The following is a 15,558-nucleotide window of genomic DNA, read 5'->3' as shown; positions in this document are numbered from 1 at the left end:
AGGACTCCAATTGTCGAGAAAGAGGAGGGACTGTAAGAGTGTGAATTGTTGAGACCAAGATTGGAAAAAGCATAGGGACAAATAGCCAAACTAATGGAAACACATGAATTATGAACCAAAAGCTGTGGAGTCCCCAGCTGGATCAGGCCCTTTGGATAAGAGAGCCAATTGAATAGCTTGAACTGTTTGGGAGGCACCCAGGCAGTGGGACCCGGACCCGTCCTTAGTGCATGAGCTGGCTGTTTGGAACCTTGGGCTTATACAGGGACATATGCTCAGCCTGGAAGGAGGGGACTGGACCTGCCTGTACTGAATCTACCAGGTTGAGCTGAATCCCCAGGGGAATCTTGGCCCTGGAGGGAAGGGGCTGAGAGGAAGGCAGGGGAGGGAGGGGGAGGACAGGGGAACCCATGGCTGATGTGTAAAATTAAAACACAAATATATATATATATATATATATATATATATATATATATATATATATATATATATATATATATATATTTTTTTTTTTAAAAAAAAGCACCTCCAGAAGAGTTTGAGTGCCTTTCTGACCTTTCCTAGCCTCAGTTCTGCTTTATTAATATGTACTTATTCTGTAACAGTTTGCTCCATGTTGAAATATTCCATCCTGATGGGAAACTTGTGGTGATATTTTATTTGTGTACCCCAATAAAGCTATCTGAAGATTAGGAAAAAGCCAGCCACTATATAAATATAGAAGTCAGGTAATGGTAGCATACACCTTTAATCCCAGCATTTGTGTTAAAGGCCATGCTGAGAACCCTAATCAGCACTAACTGTGGAGGTCTGTACAGACAGGCAGAAAGAGAAAGTGATGTAGTTGGGCAGAGAAAGGCAGTAAGAGGGCAGAGACAGAAAGGCACATAGGCATGGGTATACAGGAATTAAGTCTCTCTTGGGCCAAGGATTTCCTAGCAGATGAGAACATGGTGTAAGGGTTTTATCCTTAATTATGTCATCATCCTGGGATGCGGGCCAGCATAAAAAGCAGGCAGGCCCTCTGTGCCCCCTCTTCTCTCTTTCCACCCTCCACGCAGTCTCTCTGTCTCTCTTCCTCTCTCTGTCTCTCCCTCTCTCCCTCTCTCTCCCAATAAAGTTCTGGAAAGGTAACCATGGCTCATGACTTTCCTCCAGTATGCTCATCTGCCAGCATGGCTGTTGTGAGCTGTGGCCAGCCACCAGCAGCGCCGATTTAACTAACACATGGCTGATGTCTTTCTGCTTCTGTGACCTCTCAGTTTTTACCCTAATACCTGGTTCTGGGTTCTTTATTAATAAGACAGTTTAGCAATTCTTCTAATTGTGGGGCATGAACCTATGACCCTTAGATTAAGGGTCCCATGCTCTACTGACTGAGCTAGCTGGCTTGGCAGCTGATACACTAAACAATTTTAAAAGTAAAGGAACAGTCTGCTGATAATCTTTAAACAGGTGACACGATCCTGTCACTAAATGCAAGAAAACAGAAAGGCACCTAGTGCTATCTTGTTGAGTCACCTGGCCAGAGAGTGATTAACTCACATGCTTCATGAGCTGCCTGGTCTATAGACACTGGGCTGCTGTATGCAGCTAGTCCCCTGAGCAGGGGTCAAGCCCTTTCTGGGGAGTTTGGATTGTGGGGCTCTGCAAGGCAGAGAAACTCACCAGCAGCCACCCACATACTTTAGGGTTTGTTCATGCAAGTAGCCCCAGTAGGTACATGAGGAGCTCAGATCCATGTGGTTGGGACCCAGTGGCTCTAGGGTACTCATGGTTGACCTACAGTGAGCACACAAGCCTCTGAGCCAACCTGCTGTCACTGCTCCAGAGGCTGCAGGCAGAAGCTGCAGGGAATGTGGGTCTTTTTGTCATGTGGGTGCCACTTATTAGGATCAATCCACATGAGTTCTATTAAATGGGTAACATAATTTATTAAGATATAAATTGAAGAAACACACTTATGATTACAGACTGGAGTAGATAGCAGAAGTTGTCCTCTGATCTGAGCAGGAGTAAATCCACCTTGTAGGCAGGAGCAGGGAGAAGGAGCATGTGACCCTTCTCCTTTTCCTTATAAGAGTTCACATACAATGCCAGGAAACACTCCCTCTTTTGGGCCTTAAAGCCCAAGGTCATGGGCAGAGCAAACACCACTACAGAATCTCATTAAAACACAAGAAGCAACAACTCAAAGAATTCAGGAAGTTCCTGAAACATACCAGATGTACAAAGATCCTCTCTCTTCAGGGTTATATGAGTAATAAGAACTACTCAAATTACCTACAAGTTATCCAGAGACCTTCTGGGTTGCAGCTATGTCATGCATGCTGACATTGGCTTTCAGTGATATAACTGAAAGTTTGAGTTGTCCATGTTCCTGTAAGTAAAACCAATAAACTCATTGGTCCACCATATTGGACATTGGTGGTATTGTTACTTCGATTCATTTTTGGTTCCTGGTCTGTGGTGAGTAGACATTTGTTCAGTATTACCCATGAATAGTGTCATGTAACAATCTTTCCCATCTAGGATTTTATAGTAACCCTGTAATCCTCTCCCTTCCCACTATCTACTCCCATTTTTCAACCTTTAGTTTTGTCTGCTTCCAAATTATTCTTAAAGGGCAGCAACATATGTTATTTTCCTGTTCAAAACCCTTGGAAATCACTATCAGATAACTATACACATTAGCATGAGGCTAGAATAGATGTGCAGTATCATGACCACCTCTCTACTTCATATGTTAAATACCAGTGATTTTCAAACTTTCAGATATTAGAGTCCCAGAGTCCTAAACTCTGTGGATTATAGCATTTGGTGTTTTCTACATTAGAAATTAATAGTTAAACACAAGAATAAGCTTTACCTTTGTGCGGTCTCTCTCTCTCTCTCTCTCTCTCTCTCTCTCTCTCTCTCTCTCTCTCTCTCTGGCTCTCTCTCTCGCTCTCGCTCTCTCTCCCAATAAAGCTCTAGAAAGGTAAAAAAAAAAAAAAGAATAACCTTTGCTAATTCTATTTGTCATTACAATAATGGCAGCATAGCATGATAAATCATGGAAGAACCCACCCTGAATTACTGAGAGAATGAATATGAGAAGCTGACATCATCTCCTTACTAGAGAAATGATTTTTACCTCATAGAACTCTTAACAGGATCTCAGTTTCTACAGCCATTTCCAGAGTGTAATCTGAGAACTTCTGCTCAGTCTTAAAATCAAACAAAATTAGTGTGTGTTGCCTAAATATCCAGTCTCCTACCTTTACTCAATCTGCTTCCCTACCTGGGTCTTTTCTGCCCCAGTTCACATATTCCATATCAAAATATACCATCGCCCTAGACCAGCATTTTTCAACCTGTGCATCATGACCACTTTGGGGGTTGCATATCAAATATCCTGCATATTAGATATTTACATTATGATTCATAATAGTAGCAAAATTGCAGTTGTGAAGTAGCAATGAAATAATTTTATAGTTGGAGGTCAACACAAGGAACTATATCAAATGATGACAGCATTAGGAAGCTAGAGAACCACTGATCTAGAAAAAGGAAGTTAAATATCCTTTCTTTTGTGAAGTTTTTCTTGATTCATTACTGATTCCCTCTTCTCCTCCTCATCCTCCTCTGTATCTCCTCCCTCGTTCTCCTTCCTTTTTTAGAACCTTCAAAGCACTTTATGAATATCTGTTATTATTTTTATGAATTTCTCCTCCCACTAGTCCTAGTTACATATTCATCATCTTCTTTTCATGTTCCTGTATGTTTTTGCCTTTCAAAATCCAATCAGTTCTTCTGTTATCATTGATTTTCCTATTGGGAAATGTCACTCCCTAAATGTGCATAGTTCTAGGCGGCTATCAATCAAGGGGCCCTGCCCTTCCCTGGACAAAGTGTACACACATAGCCTAAGTTAGGTAAGTCAGATACTTTGCTCTCAGATTTCAATTGTGAGTGAACTAAATTTCTTTGGTACTCACTCAGCTAACGAGAGGTGCTCTGGTGATGGTTGCTTGGGAACTGCTTTTTGGTTCCCATAGCTGCCTCACTCCCTGTCCTGGTTCTTCCTTCCCCTAAGTTCTGTGAGCAATCCAGCAACCCAGTTGCTGACGTACTAGAATAAGGTAATCCATTCTGCCTGTTACTACAGAAACCAATGAGCAGAGACCGACAATGAATCTTTAAATTGCACTGTATTCAGAGACCCAGCATTTTGAGAAACCAGTAAACTATTGACCCTATATCTGCCTTCCCTGGCCCATCTCCAGCTAGCATACTCAATAGAAATTCAGAAGCAAGACAGGCAATCACTCCAAAGGTTAGTCTTTTCCCTCTGCTCAGGTGGTCAACCTTGACTCTGACATTCACGATATTAATGCCTTCCTGTATAGTGGATGATTCACATATACCCAAGGCTGCTGAGTCTTGCATTCCTTCTGAGTCCCCATCTGTGTTACATCTAGGTTAAAAGTTAACTTACAACAAACAAGGTGTTATCAGTGTAATGTGCCAGGCTACTTACATTGTGAACATTCAGGTTCCTTTCTACACAATGAAATATAAATGTGCCTTTCTAATATAGAATAAAAAATTGTCCCTCAGTATCCCCATCAATGCTACTTCTTATCAAGGAACTCTAATAAATAACCACCTGCCTCCATGATTTAATATAACATATATTAAAGCAACACAAATGCAAGACCCATAAGAACATGAGCAAATGCAATCTTATTAGCCTTTGCAAGCCAGTCAACATATCACACATGTGCATGCATGCACATACACATCACTGTATACAATACAATACACACACACACACACACACACACACACACAGACAGAGAGAGAGAGAGAGAGAGAGAGAGAGAGAGAGAGAAAACCAACTTTAAAAAGTGAAGTATTATCATAATCTCCTAACTTGATGGCATCACATCTGTACTTGAGATACCATTTGAAGATGATTCAGACCCCACCACTGGAAGAAAGGGCACAGTTTGAAGCTTCAACTCCTTCTTTACATGTAGAGGGAATGAGGGCCCAGAACTGATCAATGTCCCTACACCTATGCAGCCACAGCCTTGTTTTGTTTTTGTTTTATAGGTATGTGTGAGTGGCTGCATGTATGTCTGTGCACATTGTGGAGCCCCTAGAACTAGAGTTGTAGTTATGAGTTACCATGTGGCTGCAGGGAATTGAATCTAGGTCTTCTGGAAGAGTGTGGTAGTTTGAATGTAATTGGCCCCCATAATCTCATAGGGAGTGGCACTATTAGGAGCTGAGGCTTTGTTGAAGTGTATATGGCCTTGTTGGAGGAAGCATGTCACTGTGGAGGCAAGCTTTAAGGTTTCCTATGCTCAGAATACCTACCACCCAGTGAATTAGTCAACTTCCTGTTGCCTGCAAAACTCTCGGCTACCATCTGCCTGCACACTGCCATGCTTTTGCCATGATGATAACAGACTAAACCTCTGAAACTGTAAGCAAGCTACCCTAATTAAATGCTTTCTTTATAAGAGTTGTCATGGTTATGATGTCTCTTCAGAGCAATAAAAACCCTAAGACAAAAAGAAACAAGTGATCTTAAATCCTGAGCCATTCTTCACTAGTCACAGTCTTGAGGAAACATAAGTATCTGTTATGAGACAGGCTGAGTTGAGTGACTTTCAGGCATGTACCCTAAAAGTGAAGTGGAAAAAAAATGGAGACAGACAGGTGGCATATAGGCATATCACAAAGGAGAGGTGAAGCCACGGCTCCAAGACTAGAAATTTGAAGAGCCTTGGGAAGAAGACAAACGAAATTGTTAAATGAAAAAAAAAATAGAGATTCCCCAAAATTAAAAATCTTATTTTCCTTACTAGGCAGAGCAATATGGCAAGAGAAGGAAATTGAAGATGCAAATAGGAAAAGAAGTCAAATTATCTGATTTGCAGATGACATGATATTATGCATTAGAGCTCCCAAAGAAGAGATCCTAAGAAAACTTTTAGACAATGAATTACAGCAAAGTGGCAGGACACAAAGTTAACTTACAAAAAATCAATATCCTTGCCATACACCACCAAAAATTCACTGAGAAAGAGATCATGAATACACTCCTGTTTACAATAGTGTCAAAGACAAAAGACCTCCACATTTTATTCTTCAAAGACATGTAGAAGGACGTTGAAAAAGACACTAGAAAGTGGAAAGGCACATCACGTTCATGGATTAGTAGAATTCATATTGTGAGAATGACCATCCTACCAAAAACAGTTTACAGATTCAGTGCAATCCCAATCAAAATTCCCAAAAATTTAGTCACAGAAATAGGAAAGAAGTCCTAAAATTCATATGGAACCAAAAAGACCCCAGATATCCAAAGCAATCCTGAGAAAAATGGTAATACTGGCAAGATTACTAATCCAGACTTCGAGATACATTATAGAGCTACAATAATGATAATTTTAAAAATCCAATATGATACTGGAACAAAAGACATATATATCAATGAAACAAAGACCCAAACATGAGTACTCATACATTCATACATCTGATACTTGACATAAAGACAAAACGATACACTAAAGGAAAATAGCATCTTCAGGAAATGGTACAAGAACTGAACAACACAGGCAGAAGAATGAAATTAGTCCTTATCTATCACCCTGTGCAAAAACTAGACAAGTGGATGGAAGAATTCAATTTGAAACTGGAAACACAAACTGCTACAAGAGAACATGGGCAGTACCCTACAAATGTAGGTATAAGAAATGATTTTCTGAATAAGTTAACAGGACTCCATTTACCTGGGAATTAAGGCTAACAATTGACAAGTGGAACCTCATAAAACTAAAAAGCTTCCATACAGCCAGGTGGCAGTGGTGCACTCCTTTGATCCCAGCACTTGGGAGGCAGAGCCAGGTGGATGTCTGTGAGTTCAAGGCCAGCCTGGTCTACAGAGCAAGATCCAGGACAGGCACCAAAACTACACAGAGAAACCCTGTCTCAAAAAAAAAATAAATAAAAAAATAAAATCAAAACAAAACAAAACAAAACCAAAAATCCTTCAGTATAGCTAAGGAAATGTGCTGTGGGATGTACTGTATGTTAAATGTGTTGCTCTGATTGGTTAATAAATTTAACACTGATTGGCCAGTAGCCAGGCAGGAAGTATAGGCAGGACCAGGAGAAAGGAGAATTCTGGGAAGTAGAAGGCTGAGGCAGCCACCACCATGACAAGTGAGATGTAAGGTACCACCAGTAAGCCACGAGCCATGTGGCAACTTGTAGAGTAATAGAAATGGGTTGATTTAAGATATAACAACAACTATCTAGAAGCCTGACACAGCCATACTGTTTATAAATAATATAAGTCTCTGTGTGTTTACTTGGTTGGGTCTGAGCAGCTGAGGTACTGGCAGGTGAGAGAGATTTGTCCTGACTGTGGGCCCAGCAGAACTGGAGCTACAGAAATATAGCATGAATCTTAACAGGTCTTATTAATAAAATCAAACCTGAAGCCAGGTATTGGGGTGAATCCTGAAAGATCAGGGAAGCAGAACAAGCCACAGCCACCTCACCTCACCAATTCCTCAGCTGATCCTGTTTCCTCAGACTGGAAGCCTCTGAGTCCTCATCCAGAATGGATCTCAGCTGAACTGCTACTCAAAAGCCTAAAAGCTTAACCAGCTCTAGTTCCTTGTCCTCATGCCTTAAATACCTTTCTGCTTTCTGCCATCACTTCCTGGGATTAAAGGTGTGAGTCACCATGCCTGGCTATTCCCAGTGTGGCTTTAAACTCACAGAGATCCAGGTGGATCTCTGCCTCCCAAGATTAAAGGCATGTGTGCCACCATTTTCTGGCCTCTATATCTAGTGGCTGTTATGTTCTTTGATCCCAGATAAGTTTATGAGGATCACACAATATTTTGGGGAACGCAATATCACCACAAGGAAACAGTAAACTGAGTGAAGGAGAAACCCATAGAATGGAAGATAAGTCAAGGAAACATAATCCAATCAACAAGTGAGGTAGGGATATAAATAGAGAATTTTTAATAGAAGAAACAAAATGGCTTAAAAAAAGCTCAAAAAGTGTTTAGTATTTTGGCAATTAGGGAAAGGCAAATTAAAGCAGCTTTGAGATTTCATCTTCTCCAGTTAGAAAGACTAAGATCAACCAAACAAGGAAAACCCTCATTCATTGTTGGAGGGAACACAAACTGATGTAGCCATTCTGGAAATAAGTATGGAGATTTCTCAAAAATCTTAAAATAAATATAGTATATGATTCAGATATATCACTCCTTGGCATATGCTCAAGGACATCCTACTCCACAAGATACTTGCTCAGCCGTTTTCACTGTCCCTCTGCTCACACTAGCTAAGAAGTAAAAACCACCTAAATGTCATTCATTGACATTTATCTGTCATGAAAATATAGTACATATACACAAAGATATTGTTAGCATTTAGGCATCTGTACTGGCCTGCCCTTAGGGTCCTGAAAGGATACATCCTCAGCCGCAGCCACTAAGAGCGCCCCCTGTGCACATTCGCTATGTTTCCTTATAAAAGGCGGGTGTTGCCAACCTCCCTTCTCTTTCTCTTTCTCTTCCTTTTCTCTAGTCCCCAGGGACCAATCTCTGTTCCCTTCTCTGTCCCTTCTTTCCCCTCCCCTCAATGAACCTTCCACATGAGCCTTGTTGTATGGTTCGACTCTTTCATGCCACTTATAAAACACAACAGATATCCCTTTCAGGGGACAGGGAAAAATGAGATCATGAAGTTTTAGGCAAATGGGTAGAACTAAGAGAGCTGGGGAGCAAGACAAGGGCCATGAAAGGCTCTCGTAGTAGCCCTGCCAGAGACCGGGCCTTAGTTTGGTTTCCTGGAGCCAACTTGAGCTAAGCAAGCAGTTCTCAGGAAAACCACAACTCGCGGCAACCAATCAGCAGGTACCTTACAGTCTTCTATTAACTAAAGATAGCTTTCCCCATCCTGCTACTGGAAAGTCCCTGACCACTAGAGCCACCTACCAATCCTCTAACAACCTGTAAACTTTTTGTTTAAACCCACCAATCAGCCCCCAGACTAACCTCCCCTCCCTGGATTTCCCCTAATCCTGCTTAAAAGGAGCCTGTGAACTTCCCTCAAAACTTCTCTCAGGATTGCCATTTGCCTTTTTGTCAGATGGTTAGACCCCAGCATGCTGGATATTTTTAATAAATGTTCTTGCTGATTGCATATGTGACTGGTGGTCTTTTATGGGACTTCTCATGGACCCTAACATATGTGGCACTGGCCAGGAATTCCCCCCAAGACTCCTGACATGTGAGTATTTGAAAATCTGGCCAGTAAGTGAGTGATCTTTGTCATGGTCTGTGTTTGTTCTGATTGCCACTGTCCTGTTCCATGTGTTCGTGTCTCTGGGAAGCTTGAGCTAACCAAATCTGGAGGCCAGAATGTGCCAGGTGGATGCACTATTGGCACTTGTGAATCATTTTCTTAGTTAAGGTTTCATCCTTGCAGATAACTCTAGTTTGTGTGTCAAGTTAATAAAAGACCAGCCAGCACAATTTGTCTTTTTTTTTTTTTTTTTTTTTGGTTTTTTGAGTCAGGATTTCTCTGTAGCTTTGGAGCCTGTCCTGGACTAGCTCTGTAGACCAGGCTGGTCTCAGACTCACAGAGATCCACCTGCCTCTGCCTCCCGAGTGCTGGGATTATAGGCGTGTGCCACGACTGCCCGGCCAATTTGTCTTTTGTTTATAGGAAGGCTACTGATTTTTGTGTGTTAATTTTGTATCCTGCTACTTTGATGAATGTGGCTTATCAGCTGGTGACATCTTTAGGATTGTACTGTCTGCAAATAAGTATACATTGGCTTCTTCCTATTTATATCCCATTGATCTTCAGTTATCATACTGCTCCAGCTAAGACTTTTGAGCATTATATTGAACAGGAATGGGCAGACTAGACATTCTCACCTTGTTCCTGATTTTAGTGAAAATGCTTGGAATTTCTATTCATCTAAGTTGATGCTGGCTATGAGATTGCTGTAAATCGCCTTTATTAAGTTGAGATATTCCTTCTTATCTCTAGTTTCACCAGGACTTTTATCATAAAGACATGGATTTTGTCAAAGGCCTTTTTGGCACTTAATTAGTTGATCATGAGGTTTTTGTATTTTGGTTTGCTTATGTGGCAGATTATGTTTATTGATTAACACACATTGAAACATTCATGCATTTTTATGGTGAAGCCAACTTGATCATGGTGGATCATGTTTTTGTTGTGTTCTTGGAATTGATTTGCAAGTATTTCATTGAGAAATTTTGGATCTACATTCTTAAGATCTATAATTTTCTTTTTGGTTGAGTTTCTATGTGGTTTTGGAATCAGGGTAATAGTGGCTTCATAAAAATTATTTGGTGATGTTCCTTCAGTTCCTATTTTGAAGAATAGCTTGAGGAGCATTGGTGATAGTTCTTTGAAGTCTGGTAGAATTTTCAGCTGAATACACCTGAACCTGGGCTTCTTTTTAGGTAGGAGACTTTTATATACTGCTTATATTTCACTAGGGGGTTTGTTTAGATCTTTTTTTTTTCCATCTTCCTTTAACTTTGGTTAGTTGTATACATCAAGAAATCCATTCATTTCTTTTATGTTTCCCAGCTTGGTAGAATAAAAAAGGTCTTTTAAAGTATGTCATTATGATTCTTGGAATTTCCTTAGTGTCTGTTGTAATGTCTCCCTTCCTATCTTTAATTTAATGTTAATGGTTTTAATTCCCCAAATAAAAAGACACAGACTAACAGACAGGATTAGAAAATAGGACCCATCTTTCTGCTGCCTCTAAGAAACACACTTTACCATCAAGGATGGACACCATCTTAGGGTTAAAGGGTAGAAAAATTTATTCAAGCAAATGGAACCAAGAAGCAAACAGGCATGTTTATTTTAATATCTGATAAAATATACTTCAAACAAAAACTAGTCAGACTAAGTAAAGGAAGACACTATATAGTCATTGTTAGGGAATGTTGGCATTCAGACACACCTCTTGGGAACCCACCCAGCATCCTGACCATGTCATCTTAAGTCCTCTTTAAGAGAAAATCCCTCCCCCTTCTCTCTCTCTAGCTCTTCCTTCCTCTATTCCTCTCTCTCCTTCCATGAGGCTGTGTGCACCTCTACTTTCTCTCTCTCTCTCTCTCTCTCTCTCTCTCTCTCTCTCTCTCTCCCCACCCCCATCTCCTATTTGGCCACCATATATTAAATCTGGATATCAAAAACAATAGAAATAATAGAAGTTACACAAGGTTATGAAAGCTGAACAAGTCACTACTGAATGAAAATTGAGTCAGGACAAATCAAGAAGGAAATTTAAAACCTTTTAGAACTGAGTGAAAATTAAAACATGACATACCAAATCTATGGGACACAAAGGAAGTAGTTTTAAAAAGAAATTTCTTAGGGATAATTGAATTGCACCATTTAAATGCATTATCTACATGGTGTCCAAACTACACCTAAATGAATTTTTTTTATAAAGAGAAAGAAAATAGGCAATGAAATGTGGTGGAGGGCACTTATAATTCCAGCTTTTAGGAAGTAGAAGCAGAGGAGTTCAAGGCCAGGCTAGGCTACATAGCCTCAGCAACATGAACTTGTGTCCAAAAAAGGAAAAGAAAAATATGGAAGAGACAGCAATACCAAGGTCTTCCCTATGAAGGCTGGAGGGAAATGTAACAATGGAGAACAATGGCAGAGATTCCAAGGTATGGGTAAGGAAATGTTTACTGAAGGGGTGGGTATTGTTTCAAGTGCAAGAGTTTCCTCTTTACTCTGTATACCAGAATGGGCAAACTACAGCTCACTATCTCTATTTGTATACAATGTTTTATTGGAGTACAGCCATGCCCACCCACTTACTGTGATATGGCTGCTTTCACAGGCAATGGAGAATTGTGTAGTTGCAAACTTACCATATGATCAGTGAATCATAACGTATTTACCATAAGGTCCTGCCCAAAGAGGGATGTTTGGTCCTTACTGGCAAGTTTGAAATTTACCCAGAAGTCTGTGTGCTGGAAACAATCCCCTTCATTCATGTGTTAATGCTACTTAGAAGGGGCCTTGGGAAGTGAATGGGTTTGGGTGAGGACAAAGGGTGGAGTAGCATTAGTGGGTTTACAAGGCAAGGATAAGAACTGAGAACATTTGTTCTGATTCACTGTCTTGTTACTAATGCAGCCTGAGGCCTTCTATTCTTGATAAATTACCCAGTCAAAGCTATGTTGTTATAGGAAGAGAAATCAAACCAAGACCCCTGCCAAGTAGAGATGCTACCACTGAAGGTTTTCAGAAAGATAACCATGGTGACCAGCCAGGAAGGTCTGAATGGAGAGAACAAGGGATCATATTGCCCTATGCCCTATTCTTTTTATCTCACCTGTCCCCATAACTCCATCTTCTTCTTAGAGAAGCCGGGGGTTCAGACAGGAGATAGGGGCTTTCTCTGCTCATGTCTACACACAGCCTAGAAGATTGCAAGCCTTTTGTCTTAAGATTTTGAGAGCAGTAGCAAAATAGACAGGTGTCAAGTTTTCAAAAATCATAAGACAACCATATAAAGACTTATTTCTTTGTACACCAGTACAGTTCCTAGTGATCAGCCAACAGTGAATGAATGAATGAATGGTAGTGATCACCAGTTACTAGAACAATCTCAGTATCTCTTTATTTTTTCTCTTTTATTTATTAGGGGGACTCCTCTGAGCCTGTCTCCTTGTTTTTATAAAATCCACAGACACTCTCTTATCTGTTTGCAGCACCTTTGGGCTTTCTAAATAGACCATGATGTCAGAAACTAGTAGCCACCAGTGGTCCCCTTAAGTCTCACATGCAGATGGTACACTGTCCTCCACAGAAGCCTGGTTTCCAAGAAGTATGCTTCTGTCACTTGCTTCTACATTGAGAATTAATTCAACGTGTGTGCCCTTTTCTCCAGAGGACAGAAATACAACCCTGATTTCAAACCTAGGCCAACACTATCAAAAGTAAGCTAATTAATCAGAACCCGATATGGCAATACTGGAAAGTGAATTCCTGAAGAAACCCACCACAGCTAGGCCAAGATGTGCCCATGCCTCCTGGATGGGGCCAACATGTGTGGATTCCTGTGTCAGTTTTATGACTTGGGTCAGGGCACTCGCTCAGCTGAAGGAGGATCCTGGTAAAAGACTCTCAGAAAAACAGGACATGCACTGTACCTGCTTTACTGGTACACACTGCTTGCCAACTTACACACCAACTGTAAGTAAAGATAGATTAGATCAGCAGTTTTCAACCTTCTAGATGCTGTGACCCTTTGATACAGTTCCTCATATTGTGGTGAATGCCAACCATAAAATTATTTTGCTGCTACTTCATAACTGTAATTTTGCTATTGTTATGAATAGTAATGTAAATATCTGATATGCAGGATATCTGTTAGGGGTTGAGATGCACAGGTTGAGAACTGCTGGTCTATATCCTTGACTTAGTTCTTAGTTCTTCAAGTGAATTGTATTTAAACACCAAATAAAAATTATGCTATTAGGGTTGAAGAGATGGCTCAGCTGTTAAAGGCAGACCCACAATTAAAAGTATAAGAAAATATGCTACTAAATTTCACAAGATATGTGGGATTATTATAGCTCTTTAAAAAACAAGAACAAATTTCAAATGACCTTCAGTAACAAGAAAAATGTTATTTGCTTTGTTGTTTATTTAATTTTTTAGACTTATTTTGTGTGTGAATGTTTTGTCTTTGCCCATGGAAGTCAGAAGAGGGCATGGGTCCCCTGAAACTTGACTTACAGATTGTTGTAAGCCACTGTGTGGGTGCTGAGAATTGAACCCAGACCCTCTATAAAAGCAACCAGTACTCTTAACCACCAAGTAGTCAGCCTGCTAGAGTTCAAATCTGAGCTTTGTACTGTGACCAGAGCCAATGCTCCGGTACCTTTGTGGCAAGGAGTGGGGACAGCAATAGCAGCTACCTCACCTGGCTGCCAGAAATTGAAATGAAACTGTAAGATCTAATTCCTAGAACATGCCAGGCATACAATAAGGCACTGTCTTATCATTCAGATTGAAAAAGAAAAGTGTCAATTTTAAAGGAGCAAAGACTTCAATAATGGAAAGCAAGTTGTGGCCTGGGACACAGATGCTGTAAAGAAGAACTGCATTGTTCCAAATAACCATTTACAGTAGTTAGCACTCAGCTGGAAGATTCATGCCTATTGATAGATGGCAAACCAACATGACATTCTTTTCTAATTTGTGGAGTCATTTGCATAGCATTCAGATTAGTTCTTTGAAATTGTGCTAAAATTCTGCAGTGAATCTATCTGGTTTGGGGCATTGTTTAATTGAGAGACGTTTTATTATTGCTTAAGTCTCATTACTAGCTATCCGTCTGTTGCAATTATTTGTTTTCTTATTAGTTTAATCTTGATATGTCAAGTGTATATAGAAATTGATCTGTTTCTTTTAGATTTTTCAGTTTAGTGAAATAGAGGCTTTTAAGGTATATTTTTATGATTTTCTGAATTTCACTTGTGGCTGTTGTAATGTCTCCCTCTTTCATTTCTGATTTTATTAATTTGGATCAGTCAATACACACATTCACTTAGGACTTCATTCATTCAGGGCATTCCTACATGGACATTCCTTTTCCTTTGGTTAGATTAACTGAGGGTTTGCCAAAGTGTTTATCTTTTCAAAGACCCAACTTTTTGTTTGATTCTAGACAAATTTTTTATTCACTTCCATTTCATTAATTTCTTCCTTTATTTTGATTATGTCTTCCCATCTACTAATTTGGGGTTTGGTTTTTCCTGGTTTTCAAAGGCTTATTTCAAAATTACTAATTTTAGATCTCTCAACTTTTTCAAAGGCTTATTTCAAAATTACTAATTTTTTATGAAGGTGTTCAAGGCTATAATATTCCATTGTGTCCAGATAGAATGCAGGAAGTTATTTCGATTTTCTTGTATTTGTTGAGAGTAGATTTTTTTTTTTGCCTAAGTATGCAGTCAGTACTAGAGAGTTCTTTGTCCTGCTGAGGAGAAAGTGTATATTTAACCTTCAGGTGGATGTTCTGTGGTTTTCAGTCCCTTTGAATTATGATTTCATTCAATTCCAATGTTTTTCTGTTGAGTTTGTGTATGGACAACCCATTAATTTGTGAGAATGGGGTACTATGTCATCCAATATCACCATGTCAGGGTTCATCTGTGGATTTAGATCTAATAAACAGTATTTGTGGGTTGGGGATTTAGCTCAGTGGTAGAGTGCTTGCCTAGCAAGCACAAGGCCCTGGGTTCGATCCTCAGCTCAAGAAAGAAAGACAGAAAGAAAGAAAGAAAGAAAGAAAGAAAGAAAGAAAGAAAGAAAGAAAGAAAGAAAGAAAGGAAGGAAGGAAGGAAGAAAGGAAGGAAGGAAGACAGAAAGAAAGAAAGAAAGAAAGAAAGAAACCAGTATTTGTCTTATAAAATTGGGTATGCCTGTGTTTGGTACATATATGAC

This window comes from Onychomys torridus, unplaced genomic scaffold, assembly GCF_903995425.1.
Source record: "Onychomys torridus unplaced genomic scaffold, mOncTor1.1, whole genome shotgun sequence".
Taxonomy (NCBI): domain Eukaryota; kingdom Metazoa; phylum Chordata; class Mammalia; order Rodentia; family Cricetidae; genus Onychomys; species Onychomys torridus.
The sequence above is the reverse complement of the archived record's forward strand: the minus strand, read 5'-3'. Positions refer to the sequence as shown.